The sequence below is a fragment of the Gossypium raimondii genome, chromosome 3 (assembly GCF_025698545.1).
Source record: "Gossypium raimondii isolate GPD5lz chromosome 3, ASM2569854v1, whole genome shotgun sequence".
NCBI classification, from domain to species: Eukaryota; Viridiplantae; Streptophyta; class Magnoliopsida; order Malvales; family Malvaceae; genus Gossypium; species Gossypium raimondii.
The window spans coordinates 5,212,959-5,232,400 of record NC_068567.1 but is presented as its reverse complement, the minus strand read 5'-3'; the positions used below and the strand labels follow the sequence as shown (position 1 = coordinate 5,232,400).

Here is a 19,442-nt window from a genome sequence, read left to right as displayed (position 1 = left end):
AGATTCAACGAAGAAAATTAGAACTCAATACGTTAGGGCTCAATCCCCTCGAAGATCCCAAATATCGAATATTGCCTTATTTTGAAAGCCTTTGAACAAAAATAGTTTTAATGCTTTGATGAAACCAAATATATTTTCCTTTTTTAAAAAAAATGATAAAATGTTAATATACAACATAAAACAAATACTTTAATATGAATTATATATGTATATGTATTTACAAAATATGTATATATATATAAGTACAATATATAAGTAAATTTGAAAATATGCGTATGCATATATTAAAAAGCATACATATAAAAAGGAATGAAATATATAAAACAAAAACTTATAATAATTTCTAAAAATTATGTATATATATTATAAAAATATATGTATATGTGCATGGATTATAAAATAAGGAAAATGTATATGTATTATAAAATATAAATGTCTATGTATATACATGTATATAAAAATTATGAAGATAAAATAATAATAAAATATAAATAAAATATGTACACGTATATCTTCTACAAAAGTTTAAAACATATATGCACATATATTTTAAAAATAAAAAAAATGTATGTATGTACATGGAAATAATAATAATAATAATAATAATAATAATAATAATAATAATAATAATAATAAATACTATATTAAACTAACTAAAATAAATAAATAAATAAATCGTAATTAAAAAGAAGTACTAGGAAACAAATGAAATTTAGAACAAAAAAGGATCAAAATGCGAAAATGTGGATTTCATGGGGGTCAAATAAAGAATATTCCTTCCCCTCAAAACGCAACACTTTTGCACCGACTAGATTGAATAAAAAAAAATCAAATATGCGGTTAAATGTGAAAGAAAATAAAAAAAAGGACCAAATTGAAATGCACATGGAAGGAAGAGGAGCTACATGCGAAATAACCCAAAATACCAAAACGCACGGATCCTTCCCCGGGTCGAGTCACTGCGCAGGTCCAGGGCCATAAGGATCAAAACGACGTCGTTTTGAGGCCGTAGAGACCCCCCTAAACGGCGCCGTCTCACTTACTTATAAAACTCAAATTTTTCCCTAAAAATTCAATCTTTCCCCCCCTTTTGACACTAAATAGCAGAGAAACCCTTTCTCTCTGCTAGGGTTTCATTTTCTTATAACGCCGGCGTTCAAGCCACCCCACGGCCTCCATTGATGCCCCAGTCTCCAATCGCGACGGAGAGGGCACCAACTCAGGATTCCGGTGAAAAGGTAAGTTTCCCCTCTCCATTTTTATATTTTAAGTAAATAAAAAATAAAAAAATCAAAACTAAATAAATAAATAAGTAAACAAAATCGAACACCCACAAAGTAAACTAAAAAATAATCACCTCCGTTTTTCGAATCTGTTTTTTCTTTTCTTTGTATTCTCTTTGTTCAAAAAAAAAATCCTCCTCCTATTTTACAGATTTGATGTCTGCCTTTTATAACCGAAAGAAAATACAATTTATTTTTTATTTTACACTATTTTTCTCTTTTGGAATCTTTTAGTCCACTTTGCAGGTGAAACGTGGGGGGTACGGCGCAAGGCGTGGAGGAGGCCGGTTCCGAGACGTGCGGCGGCTGGAGTCTGCTGGAGGCTCTTAGGGTTTCGGTGAATTGATTTTGTTGGGCTAGGGTTTGTAGTTGGTTGTTGGGCCTGCTATTGGGCTTGTAAAAATTGGACTGTGACCTCCAATTTATTATTTTTTTGGTTTGTGCGGCCCAGGCTAATTGGGCCTGTTACATTATATTATTATTATAAATATACCTTTTTTTGCAATTTACTTAATTGAGTGTATAACCGCAACTTATACTAAATTTAGTAGGTTATATGGAAGAAAAAGACTAGTGCAAAATACTAGAACGCCTTCGATCTATTTCACTTAGATACTTCTTTTTTTATTTTAAATGAAATGTTTTTTTTCTTGACACCGACAGGAGGAGGAAATATAGAAGGGATAAAGCCATGAACTTGTTGATTTTCCGCATCTTGGTCCTTGAACTTTTTTTAGTTTCAAATTTTGATTTTTTTTCAATTTAATCCTTAAACTTAGATTTTTGTTAAGGTCGGATGACGTGGTTTTTTTAAAATATTTTTTATTTTATATAATTTAAATTTTCAAGTGATGACGTTGCATAATCTCATAATGTCATGTTGTCAAAGAAAATCAAAATTCAGGATCAAATGAAAAGAAGTTTCTAAATTTCAAGACTGATATGGACTAAAGAAAATCTAGTGACCAAATTAAAATTTTTTACCAATTATTCAGAGATTAAATGATGCTTAATCCCATATAAAAAAATGGAGCATTTGGTTAAACGAGTGTAATAAGCCTTTATTTTTGTGCAGTTTGGTGGAGGGTGACGATTTACACGATTTCTAGTTAATCTGTGGGAGGTTGGTAGAGTTTGACGAGGATTTGACAGAATAACGCTAGTTTCTCTTTATCCCGTTTGAGAAGTGCTTTTCCACCCAAAAGTGCTTTTCTCTTAAAAGCAGCAAAGAACGGCTTCCTTTTCTCATCCAATTTCTCCATCAAAAAAGTGCTTCTCCATCTCCTTTTCTTCTGCTGTAATTGCTTTTCGGTGAAAATTGACCAAATACCCCTGTCTTCTCCCCCAAACGTTTTTCCCCTCTGCTGGCTCCTTCTTTCCCCTCTGCTGGTGAAACCCGATTTCTTTTCCCCATTTTCAGCTTTCAAAGCTTTATTTTCTGTTCTTTGTTCCTCTTCCGCAGCAGGTGAGAGTTTCTTTTATATTTCTTATTCTGTTTTATATTTTGAAGCTGTTGATTTGCTGTTGATTAAAAGTTTGAAGCTGTTGATTTGCTGGTATTTCTTGAGACAAATGATTTCAACTATGGTTTATTTTCTTGTTTCAATCTTCTATGTTCACATTGTCTTATTTTGCTCTCCTTTGTTTGTTGAACTTCCCCAATAATCAATAACCAAAGAGAATGAGAACAACTCGACTTTTAGTTGAATATCTTTATTAAAATTTGTCTAATCTGGTGGTTTCTGAGAGGAAAAAAAATGGGATCCGTTTGCATTTGAAGATTCTTAAACTGTGTTCAAGCATTTGTTGTTGCTCGTCTTGATGTTATTCGATCTAGAAATCATCAATGGAGGAAAAGCTGGTATGCATCAAAGCATTTTGTTCACGGTACTAGTCGTTCTAGGACGGATTCCTTCTTTATACTGCTTTTGCTGTTAAGAGATGAAAAATAATAACCGACTTCTCTTACTGAACTGCACTCTAGCAATATTCAATTGACGTGCATGTTATGGTTTACAATACGAGGATTTTTAGCCTAGTAGACTGGTTGAGGTGTGAGTTTACAAAGGTGGATAACGAGTATGCGGGATCTGGTAAGAGAGTTTACGTGGGAAGAGTGCTGGCTTTGGCTAATATGGGGTTTTGGTGCTTCAATCTGTTTGGGTTCTTGTTGCCTGTTTATCTACCTAAAGCTTTTAAGATGTCTTTACTCTTAAACTAGTCAAAGACTGAATACAATAGTAGAGTAGTTGAAATGAAATGTTCTCATTTCATATCTTCCCAGTAAAGTTAAATTGGTGTGGTTTGGTTTATTTAATTTTAAACCTTCTATATAATCTGTCTCTGTAATTTTGAATCTTGGAAACCAACCATATTTCAGATATTTGGGGAAGATCAGATTCGATAGATGGTGTTAGAATCCAAGTCACATGTATATATAGGTTGGATCAAGCTCCAAGTATATATATTTAGCTAGGCTGGCTATATTTTTTTCTGGTCCACATCAGTTTGAAAAAGTTGACACATTGTTATGCAATTTGTACAAGGAGAAATAGCAAGCACTAAAACATATACCTTGGCACAGGTGGCAAACACCTGAGCCTTCGACCTTGATGTCTCTCTCCCATCATATACTTAAAACTAAAGTTTAAGTTGAAAATATTAAAATATTTGGTATGTAGGCAATGCTGTTCAATTTGTAGGCAATGCTGTTCAATTTGTTGTCAGCTTACTGCAATTGTCTCATAAATTCTGAACTCTTTTTAATGTTTTATTAGGTTATTGCAATTCCTGAGTATAACCATGCCATAGGGTATGCATCAATAGCAGATTACAATACACAGAAGCTTCCCAGAAACAATTTGTGAATGGGCAGAGGTGAGGTTGATTTTAGTGACCAATCCTTTTTTGCATATTTTTCGCTTATTTGTATATGTAAATTGGCTGCAGTAATCTTTACAACGTTGTAATTGGTGTTTGGAGTTAATATCCTCCATTGTTTAATTGCTTCAATAGCAGCTCCATTTTTGTCTTATGGATAAGGTGTCATTTTCATTTTTGTTTGGTTTCTTTTCAAGTCCTGTAGTGTTCTTGAATGCTTGTTGTGGATGTGTTACTAATGCCTATCAAGCTTAAATACACTCGAAATGATTGATGCAGGGTTATTGCAACTGTTATGGCTCTTTTGTTGGTATGTAGGCAATGCTGATTTTGTTGGTCTATTCAAAATCGTTCAACATCTGAGTTGAATTGAGCTTTTTTCTGTTAAAATAATTAACCGAATCGAACCAACTTCAATTAATTTTGTCGGCTTTCTATTGAATTGTTGTTTATATAACTTTTTTTTCTTTTGGTCCAAAGTTCATACCATTTTGAAACAATTATTGGCAAACATTACACTAAAATAGTAGTGTGCATTAAATTGGAACAAAAATATGACAAACAATGTGCATTGTCATATATTAGAACAAACACATTATAACATTACAATACAATGACAGTTGAAACGAAATTGATAGGTGTTTAATTAATAAAAATAAAATATATTTTTATAATAATACAATCGTGTCAATATCTAATTACAAATATTTAATTTTATATTTAAATATTTAAATATAGTTTATATATTCTAATTAAATTTTATAAATAATTGATATTAATTACTTAGAAATATTTAAAATTAATATTATATATTAAAATATTAACAATAAGTTATAATAAATTATTTTTTTATATTTTTGCTAAAATATAATAATATTAACTAATTTGAACATTATTTAAATACATATTTGTTACATTATAATCTCATGTCTAAAATGGACATTTTATCCTTCAAAAGCACTTTTTGACAGCAATGTCAAACACTCAAATGTCTCAAAAGCACTTTTGAAAAGCACTTCTCAAAAGCACTTCTGAAAAGCACTTTTGAAAAGCACTTCTCAAAAGCACTTCTCAAAAGCAATGAAGAACTGGCCCTTAGTCGACAGGAGGTATATAGGCTCCTTTTAAGTCTTCTCCAGCTTACAAGTGTCCTTATGAAAATGTAAACTGCTAAGTCATGGTGAGCCTCTTACACGTGTTTAAGAGCTATGGAGAGTCACCTTTGTAGACCATATTGGGTTTTGTGCGCTTCTAAAGCTTACATTAATTTCTCTTAACTTGATTGAAATGTATAAAAAAAAAGTGTACTAACATGAAAACAACTAGAGGAACAAAACTAAATGATATACTTTTTTTTAAAAATTCCTTAAAAAAGGGGAAATACAATAATAACCTCCTAAATAATAATCATATTAAAATATTTCTTTATTATCTTGAGTATATCTCATATTTCAGTTAAATTTAAGAGATAATTTTCTAATTAAACTCGCTTATTTGTTTTAGTTGACCTACGAATTTATCCTATCTCTTTTACAATATTAGAAAATACACTCATTAAAAGATTAGAACTTATAATACTTTTGGAGAATTTTGTATTTACATTTTGAGGATTCTTTGTCTTCAGGTTTTTGGATTTAGTTTTTATCCCACCTTTTGTACTCTTCGTTCTTTTGCCATTATAGTACAGTTATCTTTACTCGTGGTTTTTTATCATCTTCGAATGAGTTTTTTCACGTTAAATTTATATATTCAATTTTTTGATTTCTTTCGTTATTTTTAGTTGTTCGTTACTTAATCAGGTCGATCCTCAACATATTAATTATTAAAAAATCACAATATGATACATGAACTTTGATTCAATGTGCAATTTGATATATGAACTTTGATTTGGTGCAGTTATACACATAAAACTTTAATTGCGATTCAAATATATATATTTGAAACTTTAACTTTGATTCAATTATACACATTTAAAGAAATAAATACATTAAATTGTTTTTATATTGGATGAATATAATTACTTGCATATGCAATATATAAACTTATGTTAATAATTTGTGGGCTATGCTTGAGCTTGATTGGAATTTGGTTTAGCGGAGCATGCGAAGGTGAGCAGATTCTGTTGATCACATTTAGTATTCATCTAACCTACCGTAAATATGAATATGGATAAATATGTTTATCTAAGGTTCAGTGAAAGCTAGCATGAATTTAGCACTCACAGCAGAAATGATTTGTTATAGCAGCTAGTTGGCTAATACTAAGATATATCATATGTTAGTTTTATGCATGTCCTCATGTCATATCTATATTTCTAAGCATTGGTTTTCTATTTATAGTATCTTTTGGCACAAGTAATTCATCATAGTAACTTCCCTTCTCTAGGTTATGGCTTCCATGAAGATGGATTAAAGGTAGTGAACTTTTAACCATACATTACTTTGTAACTTGGTTAGTTGTAGGAATTGTGATTGTTTCTTATCTTACCATGTTATCAAATTAGTTCACCTTGATATCTTATATGATTAGGATGTTTTTCTAATATAATATTTCACCAAGTTTTTTATTTTATTTTTAAAAAAAGTGTATGTTGGGGATCTACCCAATTAAGCAACAAACAAGTAAAAATAGTGGAAGAAATTGAGAAATTGAGAAATTGAACACACAAATTTAACATGAAAAAACTCCTCCAAATAGAATAAAAAATCACGGGCAAAAATAATTTTACTACAATGGCAAAAGAACGAAAAGTACAAAAGATGGAGATAAAAACTAAACTCGAAAACAAAGAATCCTTAAAACGTAAACACAAAATTCTCTAAATGTGTTATGAGTTCTTATCTCTAATGAGAGTGTTCTCTAAGGTTGTAAAAGAGCTTATTTATATGCTAAATTCATAGGTCAGATAATAATAAAATAATCTAAACTAATTAGAGTTTGATTAAAACAAATAAACGGAGTTTAACTAGAAGATTATTTCTCAAATTTGACTGAAATAGGAGTCATACTTAACAAATCTCCACTTTGACTCATATTTTCACAACGTCATCTTTGCCAAAGCCCGCCACAAGCCTATCTTGAACTATGCAGGGAATTAACTGAGTCAAATCTGTGTTTAGAAACTAAAAGACTTCTAGCCTTCGGCTTGTACACTGCCAAATCAAAACTAACCTGGGTCTGATTTTCACGAATTCAATGCCCTGACTTTTCAAAACTTGCATCCAAAAGAGAATCTCTCTTCAACGAAACGGTCATAACTTTTTTCCCTCCTATGACTAAGTTGCCTCTGCTCCAAACGAGTTGACTTCAACTCCGTAATGGACGAGGTACATTTGATTTCACCGATCACTGTAGAACCTTCCAGAATATAAAGACTACCAGTTCTTTTACCTTTTAACAAAATGAGAGCTCCACGAGATACCTTAATGTCGCTCGACTTGACGTTGGTTCTGCATCCATTCGAGTCTAAAATACTCAAGAAATGAGATTCTTTCGTAAATCAAGTACATACCTGACAGTACCAATACCAATTACCTTATTGGATGAATCGTTTCCCATGCGCACAACTCCACATTCAATCGAACTGTATGTGGAAAACCATTCTCTATTGGGACACATGTAAAAAGAGCATCCCAAATTTAGGATCCACTCGGACGTAAGCTTAGAGTTTTCGCTTGTTGACATTAATAAGAAATCATCACCGCTTTTGTCGGCCAAATTAGCACCAGCTACATCTTCCTCATTACTCACAACAATTCTTTTATTTCTCAATTTATAACAATTTACTTTGATGTGACCTAGCTTCTTATAATAGCGACACCTTTTGTCTCACTTCTTTGACGCTACCAAAACAAAAGCTTGCCTATCTGCCTTGTTATTCAAACCGAACTCATTGTCGAGTTTGTCTCTACTCAACAAATGACCCTTTACATTTTCGAATGAGAGTTTGTCTCTATCATAAACCAGAGTCTCCTTGGAAAACTTGTATGAAGGGGGTAAAGAGCACAATAATAGCATAGCCTATCTTCATCGTCAATCTGAACCTCAACGTTCTTTAAATCATTTAAAAGAGTAATGAATAGACATTGTTTCAATACTAAAAGGTTAGCCAGAGAATTAATCGTATAAAGAGTTTCTAACCTTTTCTACAAGGTGGATGAGGTCTTTTCCATCAATACCTCCTGCAATACTGTATTCGCGAGGCACAACTGGATTGCAGAAAAAATCTTTTCATCAAGCTCTTCCCATTCTGTTTTATTTAGATTCTCAGGCTTTTTCCCGGTAACAACCTTTTTCAAGCCGGATTGAACTAGAATTGCTATCATCCGAACTTATCACAGATTGAAATTTGTCTTACTGTCGAACTTCTCAATTTCAAACCTTGTTGTTACCATCTCTAAATGGGCTGATTTATGAAAATTGAATTAGCTCTGATATCACTTGTTAAGAATCGACCCGATTAAGCAATGAACAAGTAAAAATAGCATAAGAAATTGAGAAATTGAACATACAAATTTAACGTGGAAAAACCCTTTCAAAGAAGATAAAAAATCACAGGCAAAAATAATTTTACTATAATGAGTACAAAAGATGGAGATTAAAACTAAACCCCGAAAACCCGAAAACAAAGAACGCTTAAGACGTAAACACAAAATTCTCTAAATGTGTTATTAGTTCTAATCTTTAATAGGTGTGTTTTCTAAGGTTATAAAAGAACCTAGTTATAAGCTAAATTCATAGGTCAAATAATAATAAAATAATTTAGACTAATCAGAGTTTGATTGAAACAAATAAAAAGAGTTTAATTAATAATGCAGTTCACAAGTGATGTTCACTTCTTTCCAGGCTGGGATGATTGCTGCAAATGGTTTGCTGGGAAAAAGTTGTTATATTCTTCTAAGCAATCCAAAGCCTATGGTACCCTCTCTAGTGGAAACCGGGGCACGTCTTTTTGTTACTAAATTCCTCAGTCATTTTATATCAACCGGGTCTGTTATGTGAGTTGCTACAATCTATGTTCAGTCTATGCCACTGATTCATTCAACCATGAACTTCATTTTTTGTTTATAGTTTTAACAATCAATATCTTTTACTTTTTCCATGAGCAGTTTATTGGAGAACGGTGGTACTATGTTTACCTTTGAAGGAACTACTAAAAAGTGTTCTCTAAAAACTGTTATTAATGTTCACAACCCCTATTTTTATTGGAAGGTAAATTCTCGTAAGGATGCAATTTCCTTATATATCAGCCACTAATGAGTACAAAAATTGCTTTTCAGGTTAGGACTGCTGCAGATATAAGCCTTGCAGATGCATATATCAATGGAGATATTTCTTTTGGTGATAAAAGATATGGTTTTTTAAATGTTTTAATGGTAAAAAAATTTTGACATGATAATAGCAATGAGTTTATAACCACTGGTATTTATTTTCATTAGATTTGCCTTGTTACCTGCAGATTCTTTTTGCCAACAGAGGTTTGATTTCTTCCAGCTCAATTAAGAAAAGGTATACTACTAATTGTAAACCACAATAATACATTACCTATGTTGCTATGATCCTCTAAATACAAGGACATTTTGAAAAAAGTTTTAACATATTCATGTCATACAAATAGCCGTGTCTAACATATGGGTGTCGGAAGCTGGCATTTCAAGAAAATTGAATAATCGAAGAGTAACATAGCTTTTATATTCTTCTCCTAAATCTCAATTGAGATTGTATCTAACTCATTCTGTTTAGGCGTCGATGAACACCGTTTTTTTTACAGCTGGTTTAACATCTGCAAAGTATTGCTTCAAGCATTTCTCAAGGAGAAATACTCTTACACAAGCTCGTAGGAACATTTCACGCCATTACGACCTGGTACGAGGCCATGACATAAAATTTATTGCTACAATAGTCTTTATGCAAGTTCAAACATGAAACAACTAATATGTATAGTGATAATATGCAGCTTTTTTAGATTTTAAGACATACCAAATGCATATAAAAATATTCTATAGTTTGTGTTCATAGAGTAATGAACTCTTTGCATTATTCATGGATGAAACAATGGCACACTCCTGTGCAGTGTTTAAGGTTAGACTCACTGTCAATGATTGCCATTTCATGTAATAATTTATTAAAACAAGATTGTTGGTAACTTCATTTTTGGTTTGTTTTACAGACAGAAGATGAAGATTTGACAGATGCACAACAGAGAAAATTCTCTCTTCTAATTGAAGAAGTAATTCCTTATAGTAATAATACTTTCTAGCCATACCTTAACCTATCAAATTTTCCTTTTGCAATATTCCAGGCTAGAATTGATAACAAGATGAAATTCTTGAGATTGGATGTGGTTGGGGAGGCTTAGCTATCGAGGTTGTCAAACGAACTGGATGCAAATATATCGGGATTACTTTATCCGAAGAGCAGTTCAAACTTGCAGAAAAAAGAGTGAAGGAAGCTGGACTTCAGGTACCTATATGATAAACTGCAACTTAATGACAAAAAATATAAGCTACTAATTATCTACCATTGTAGAGAAGGCTAAATTGAAGTCATGATATGCTTTTAATTTTGTCAATGGCTCTGGCCATTGCATCTGATTGACTTTCAGGGGTTCATAGCCATTGCTATCTCTATATTTTAACTTTGAAAGTCGACTTCCGTGGATTAGGATTCAGAATTTCTTTGAACTTTATTGTCAGGAAAATATAAGATTTCAACTCTGTGACTATCGACAACTACCTAGCACCTACAAGTATGACAAAATTATATCTTGGTAAGTTCTTTAAGCCACCAATGTTACCCCTATTACATACCCAAGAAAAGATCATAATACTATATGGCCATCTCCAGTGAGATGATAGCAGCTGTTGGCCATGAATACATGGAAGACTTCTTCGATTGTTGCGAATCAGTGTTAGCAGAAGATGGCCTTCTTGTTTTACAAGTAGCTAAAGCTTGAAGAATATTATTATAGCCATTTAGCTATGGCTATCATTATTAGCTAGTACATTTATTTAGTCTAATGCGTGGGGTGGTTCATGTTACTGCAGTTCACATCAATACCAGAAAAGCGTTTCGATGAATACAGGAAGAGTTCAGATTTTATCAAGGAATACTTCTTCCCTGGTAGGGGTAACAACAGCCATGAATGCTGCATCCAGACTCTGGTATAATGCAATTTCCTCCCTAGTAAACTTTTATGCACATATCCTTGCATTTTGTTTTGGTTTCTATTATACACATATTTGGTTATGGAGAAAAGTGAAGGAAGATGTGTAATTGTAGTGTGGAGTATGTGGAAAACATAGGACGTCATTACTACCAAACTCTTAGACACTGGAGAAAGAATTTCTTGGAGAAGCAGAGGTACATTTGTGTGCTATTCCAACACTTCCATTTTCTTATTTGAAATTTTGTCTCCAACACATACCTAAATGTAGGTACCAAGATATGTCTTTTAAGAATATTAAAATACGTGTCGAACATAAATAATACCTTATGTAGTATTAATGAAATTTGGAAAGTTGATTGTGTCGTGGTTACATAGCAAAATCAATGCTTTGGGATTCAATGACAAGTTCATTCGAACATGGGAATACTATTTTGATTATTGTGCTGCTGGTTTCAAGTCCAATACTCTTGGTAATTACCATGAGTACGAGATATAATCCTACAAAAAAAAAATATTTGAAGTCCAAATAACATAAATACATGTATTTTGTACCTTGTTTATGCCATCTAATTATCATTAATGTTTTGCAAATGAAGGTTGTATTTTCTCGCCCTGAAATGTAGCTGCACTTGGCAACCTATTCAAAGGCACTACACCAAAACAGGTCTTTAGCGGCGTTTTTTTAGGCCTTTAGCGGCGCTTTTTAACGCCACTAAAGGTATTTATGATGCTTCGAGCGCCGCAAAAAAAGGCCATTAACTAAAACGTCATAAACGTTTGCGTTTACAAACAAAACGCCGCTAAAGACCATGTTATTTAGCGGTAGAAAAAAAAAACCTCTAAAGACCATGTTCTTTAGCGGTAACTTAGGAAAAAATCTTGCTAAAGACAATGTTCTTTAGCGGTAGCTTAAAAAAAACGCTAAAGACCATGTACTTTAGCGGCTTAGAAAAAACGCCATGAAGATCATGTTCTTTAGCGGCGTTTATTCTTAAGCGCCACTAAAGAACATGAAAAATAGTGACGTTTTTTTTAAACCCCGCTAAAGAATTCTTTAGCGGCGCTTTTATACAAAAACGCCACTATTTTTGGGATTTTTTTATATTAAAATTTTTATTTTTTCAACCCTCCTGTAGCAACAAATCAAAAGCAACCAGATTTAAACCAGCCAAAAGCAATAAATTTATATAATATTTCAAATTAAACGAATAAAATAATATTAATATCTATAAATAAAAGTGAATTCATAGTATTTTTGCAAAAATGTTAAATGTTAAAATGATAAAAATATTTATGTCATACACTATGAAGGCGAAAGTTGCGACTGAAACATCTTCATCATAGCCTGAAGATGTTGCTGGAGTTCGTCTTACTTTTTGGCCTGCTCTGCTTCTCTCGTTGCAGCTTCTGCTTCCCTCGCTGCCGCCTCTGCTTTAAGTTGTAGCTGGAGTTCTTCATATTTCCTTTGAACCTCAAGCGTGGTCGCTTGCATTTCAAATATCCGGTCTTTCAACCTCTGAACTTGACTTGAGCCCGACTCCCAAGCCATGTATTGGTGGGAGCTGGATTCAAAATATTGGGTTGGGCTAACAAAAGATCCTTGAAATCGAACCCGACCATACCTTTCAGGACCCAAAACTTCAGTAATAATCCGGTTATCAATGTCTTCAAGATGAACAGAACTATCACTAGAAGCAATCGCTTCAGACTCATTTTTATCCTTTAGTTTTTCCTAATAAATAAATCACATAGTTAGGAACACAATATTATATATTAAAAAACATATGCAACATAACAATAGTCGCATTACAAGCAATGAATTAAACCATTAGAAAATAAACACTAAAAATAACTAAAATAAGTCAAATCTTATTAAGTAAACGTACCATTATTTCACCAACTTCAGGAGTCATGGGAGATCCATCTTTCTTCCTATGTGTAATTTCAAAAAGTTGAAGGCGTCCAACTTTTTGACCGGACGATAGTTCCTACAATATGGTAGTATAAATATTATTTAACAGAAAGTTATACATATTCGACAATATTAAAAAAATTAAAAATACATCCGTCTGAGCTACACATGCAAAACTTCTACCTTACTGTGGGTGAATTTTTGTTTCACTTCTTTTTTTCCAACTTGTTCACGATCCTCGTTATGAAATTTTAGTATGTAAATAGAAAATACTATAAACTAAAATAATTACAATAGTTTGGAAGTACGTCATACCTCGCCTTTCTTCGAATGCCAAAATCTAACCGCATCTTCCCATTGGTACCTCAACATACCCGGCGGGACATTTTGCAATTTCTCATCTAGGATTGTTTTTGTTTTATAATAATTTTTCTTCAAAGTACTTTTATTGTCTCTCCATCTTTTTCCCAATGCCTTCTTTACGTAAGCATCCGAGACCTCTAAAGCAAACCTCGCCTACAAAAAACAAAAAACACAAGTTAATAAAGTAAATATAAATGAAACTATTTCCCAAGCATTACAGATGGCATTAACATTTTGTTACCTTAATATTATCGAGGGCTTGGTTTTTGTTGCTTTCGGGCATTTCATGCCATGACTCGTAGTTGATAGGCAACATATTTGGATTTCGTGCTAAAATGCCCATGTATCCTGCTAAAAGTCGAGCTTCTGATCCAACAGGCTGACCAAAACTGTTTCATCCAACTTTGACACGCTCGACTGGATCTAACTCGTATAACTCTCTAAGTAGCGTACGTCCTTGACCTCTGCGCGTCCCACCATTTTCAGCTACAAACGGTATAATATAATATAAGAATTTGAAAAATAAATCAACTATAACAGAAACACATGCATGTAAATTAAACACCACTAATGATGTTCTTTTACGGTGTTTTTTAGAAAACGCCACTAGGTGTTCAGGTTTTTGCGGCGTTTTAGGATTAGCGCCACTAATGGTCGATTTTTAGCAGCGTTTGTCTATCAAACGCCACAAAAGATGCCGCCAAAGGCCTGTTTTGGTGTAGTGAGGCTTCCCTTCTGCTTCTTAATTATTTCTTTTCTTTCATTCAAGGTTAAAATATGTCATAAATGTTTATACTCTTCTAAATCTTAAAATTTAGTCACTGTATTTCTATTGTCGGAATGTACATAAACTTATGGTATATTTTAACCTTTATTCAAATATAAAAAAATAATATTTAAGATTTCGCTAATACACAATGAATAAAATAGAAAAGAACATTACAATTGCTTACATAGTTCGATTTTAAACCTACATATGCAAGAACTGATTCAGAAATAAATTCACTATTCAATCATTGTATAAACTCTAATATAAATCCAACCAGCCCAAAGTTTATTGCAACTTTATTCTCGCGCACCCTATATCAATTCACTCAATAACCTTCAACTTTTGCTAATAAAGGTTGAAAACACAACTCTTATTCCTCGTTTGGTTACAAGTATAATAACATGAGAAAAATATTTATTTATTACACATATATTATAATAGTTGGACATAAAATAAAGAATAGTTAATACAATTTTAAACTTGAAATTAAAATCTATTCAAAATTAGACATGTCGAAACCATTGAAAACAGAGATTTTAGTTGTCGACTTTAAAAAACAAAAAATTGGGAGTCGCCACCAATTTTTTATTGAGGTGTGATTGGATACCTAAAAACGGCTTTGGTCTACGAGTTTTAGAAAAACGGATCTGGGAGTCAGTTACGTACGAGGAAGGATTAGCACCCTCATAATGCCCAAAATTGGTACCAAATTGATTATTTAATGTCTTAAGGTCGAATGAAAAAAATAATCCCTAATTAAATTGAGTTTTTCATTAAGACTCTCTCATTTTGGAGAAGAAAATGTCACACCCAATGCGTTAGGGCACGATATTTTATTTCTTCAAAAGTGAGTTTGTCCAAAATACTTGTGTAATGAAATTTAAAAGAATATTCATTTGTTTAAAATTTACAAGGAAATCGAGCCTCAATACGTTAGGGCACAATCTCTCAAAATTCTAAACATTGGATATTTCCTTTATTATTTTTTTAAAAAAATCTTCATTTCGAGAAATTTATGCCTCACATCCAATACGTTAGGACACAACGTGTTGAATTCCCAATAATGAGTTTTTATTTTTTGATTAAAGAGCAATTCTCGATTGTTAGATTTAACAAAGAAAATTGGTACCCAATACGTTAGGGCTCAATTTCCTTGAAAATCCTAAATACGAGTATTATCTCTATTTTGAAAATTTTCTATTTTTAAAATCGAGGAGGAAGATGATGTAATGTTATATTGAATGTATGTATAAATGTCGTAATAACAAATTATAATAAATACAACAATGATATAGAAATAACATAAATAGTAAATAAACGAAATTAAATAAAAAACAATGACATGCAAAATATCAAATAAATGAGCAAAATAAAAAATTCTTTTAAAATATAGATGTGAACACATAAATAACAAATGAAGTAAATAAACAAAATAAATAAAAGATATATAATATATACATCGAAATTATAAAAGACATACATATGATTTACATATAAAATTTTGGATTATAAAATTTATATGAACAAAATATCTAATGCATTTATGAAAATAAAGAAAAATATATAAATATGTGTATATATATATATTTATAAATTATAAAATATGTGTTAAAAATATAAGTATGTATTTAAGCATTTTCAAAAATAAATAAAAAACATAGATATATATGTGTATATATAAATATAAAAGAATATTCATTAGAAAAAATATAAATATAAATATATATACATGTACATGTACATATAATATATATACATATGGATTAAATAATAATTACATTATCGAAATTAATTAATAAATATATGTATATGCGTGTATATAAAAATTGTGAAGATAAAAATAAATAAAATATGTACTTGTATATCTTCTACAAAATTTAAAACATATATGCACATATATATTATAAAAAATGTATGTATGTACATGGAAATAATAATTATAATATTAATAATAATTATAATAATAATAATAATAATAATAATAAAATTTAAAAACAAAAATAAAAAAAGGACTAAATAGTCAACAAAATTAAAACAACAGGAAATAAATGAAATTTAAGCAAAATTGTGGGCCAAATTGCGACACGCGGATTACATGGGGGGCCAAATCAGAAATAATCCATCTCCCTAAAATGCTGCGCAGCGACGGGGACCAATTTGCAATAAAACAAAATGCGAAGCAAAATTTAAAAAAATCAGAAATTTAATTTAAATACGCTACAAAAGTAAGGGGAGTGATTGGCAAAATTTCCCATGTGCTATAAAACACGCGGATCTAGTGCCTTTCAGGTCGGGTCGTCGGGTTTCGGCCTATACGACGTCATTTTGAGGCTACTGAAGTAGACCTCAAACGGCGTCGTTTCATGACCGTTATAAAATCAATTTTTCTTAAAAAAAATTTCATTTTTTCCCTTGTTTTAAAACAGCAGAGGAACCCTCTGGTAGGGTTTTGCTCTCCTCACTGCCGCCGCCGTTCAAGCCACACTACGGCCTCTGTCGATGCCTCAGTTTCCAATTGCGACGGAGAGGGCACCAACTCGGCGATTCCGGCGAAAAGGTAAGTTTTCCCTCTCCCAGTGTTATTCCAATATTTTTGAATATGTTTTCTCTTTTTATTGATTTTCCGGAAGAATCCCCCCATTTTACAATATTTTGAGTCTGCTTTATAGCAGTCATGAACAAAAGAAAAAAGGTATGAAATCTCTTAGTGCATCTCGCTGATTTCCTCCGATTTTCTTGTTATTCTGCCGATTCTTGTTTGCTTTTTTGTTTTATTCCGGGTTTGGGCCATATAAGCCTGTTTGTAATTCAGATTTGGTTTTTGTAAAAGAAATGGACTGTTCATTAGGGGGCAGGTAAAATTTAGGTATTACAAGACATATATAAAAAAATATTATTAATTGAATTAGTTTATTGCTCACTCATATACTAAAACATATATAAAAAAACAATACTCCTACCAAACGTAATATTAATGAATTATAATATACGAAAAATTAGACACTCAAAAAATTTTCTATCTAAATTGAATATTACTTTCTCAAACTAAACTAGATATTACTTTCTTAGTGAATTAAATAGAAAAATGATGGATCCTTATAAAGATTTTCTGCTCATTCCACCGGCCAATAAGTCAATCTCCGATAGGTTGAACTAGAGGTGATCATCGGGCCGGGCTGGGTATGATCTGCCCAAAAAATGAGAGAATTTGAGTAAAAAATATTTTTTTTATTTTTAATCAAATATATATTTTTTTATTTTTAATCAAATATATATTTTGTATATTAAATATATATTTAATATGAGTCGGGCCGGACCAAGCTCAGGCTTAGCAATTTTCTTTCGAGCCAGACTTAGACAAACTTTTAGTCTCATATTTCAGGTCGGGCCGAACCCGAGCCTAAAATTTTGTCTAGACCCGACCCGACCCATGATCACCTCTAGGTTGAACTCAAATCTCTCAATCTTCACAATCACCAATCTTTTTACATAAAGTTGTTACATATTGGAGCATATTGTTGAGGGATTTCATTCTTTGTCCAAAACCAATGAATTCCTCAACAAGTCCAATACTACCGTCGATAACGTTATCAGAACTTCAAAAAGCGAAAAATATCTATTTAAATGTCAAAAAAAAGCAAACCTTGAGCGATCGGTAACCACATGGTCTGACTTGAGAATGCTACCACTTCAGCTTTGTTCATCATTAAATTTAAAAAACACTTCTCAACCCAAATTTTTATTTCAAATAAATTTTTTTTGTAAACAAATAACTTTTTAAATAAATTTTTAACTTGACTTCTGAAAAAAAAAAAAACTTTTCAATAAAGCTTCTCAAAAGTGAACTTTTTTCAAAAACAGAAAACACAGTATTCATCCTCTGGGTTAAAATTGCTGGCAATATAAATTGAGAATTCGTGAAATCATGTTGATAATGAGTTTCAACATCTCAAAAAAAAAACCAATAATTCCTTTAAAAACTTAATCTTCATTTGCACTAGCTAAGCAACAGAAGTAGAAAGCAATAGTAGTTTTAGAATAATAAAAGCAGAAAACAACTCATCTTCAAAACTGATCTTGTTTAAAGGCATTAAGCATACAACTTGGATGTCCATTCCAAGGTTTTCACTTCGGTCAAGGCTGCCAAATTGTTGCTGCACAACCATCGCCCATTACTTACCTTCTACCAGCTTTTTCAATTCTCAATGCAATAACTAAAGCTAATGTAATAATCAGAGCTGCGGTTTTCATTGCCTAACTCTATTGATAATAGAGAAGCTGAGTTTTTCTATCCATACATGCTGCCATACATTCACCAAGTCATTTCTAGTTGTTGTCAAGAAGCCGAACGTATAAAAGCTTGATCCTAAATGCTTTGAGCATTCAAATCCTGAAAACATAAACCCTAAGTCCTTATCTCCTTACACCAACCGAAACTCAATTCAACTGCCCAGAATAATGAATAATTATGAGGTTACCAAAAGTATTCATGAGAATTTAACCTACTGCCAGTAAAAAGGAGAAAAAGCCCTTGCATTAAATGTTTGGCAAAACTCAATTAATTCATTCCAAAACTAATGGGAACTTTAAGGACATGTACTTTTCTAGTGCTCTATAAGCAGTAATCACTACTCCAAAGAATCAAAAGGCACACTCAATAATTTGGGAGTACTGTAATCTTGATCTGTCAGCTAAGCTTCGGGTCAACATACCCCCGAGCAGTGTGCTTCACTAATTCAATTCCATCTTGAATAAAACCCCACAGAACCTGGAGGAAGATAGGGAAACCATTCGACTTCAAAAGCCAAGAATTCACGGCGTAGTGGCGAGACCTGGGTGGGGAAGAGCCTCTCCCATCTCAAGTTAATTCAAAATATGAACTGAGCAAGTCCTCTGCTGAACATACCCCTCACTGAACAACCCCCACCACAAAGCTTGGGTTCAGCCATGAGTGGACACTTGACTCCACCTTTGAACTCTTGAGCATCTCTCCGCCTGTACAACACAAGGGCAAATACAGGGGAAAAATGATTATGCCATCCTCAAGTGTCAACTACCACTACGTTT

The 19,442-nt window shown here is 32.2% G+C and overlaps 1 long non-coding RNA gene and 1 pseudogene across 1 annotated transcript; both read left to right on the top strand.

Moving 5' to 3' along the window:
- The first annotated feature begins 2,376 nt into the window (after positions 1-2,376).
- LOC105796760 (uncharacterized) lies at positions 2,377-4,453 on the top strand. Its single transcript, XR_008194214.1, has 2 exons — positions 2,377-2,748; positions 4,061-4,453. It is a non-coding gene; the product is annotated as an uncharacterized LOC105796760 (long non-coding RNA).
- A 4,537-nt stretch (positions 4,454-8,990) lies between these two features.
- On the top strand, positions 8,991-11,954 carry LOC105795619 (uncharacterized; annotated as a pseudogene).
- The last annotated feature ends 7,488 nt before the right edge of the window (positions 11,955-19,442 follow it).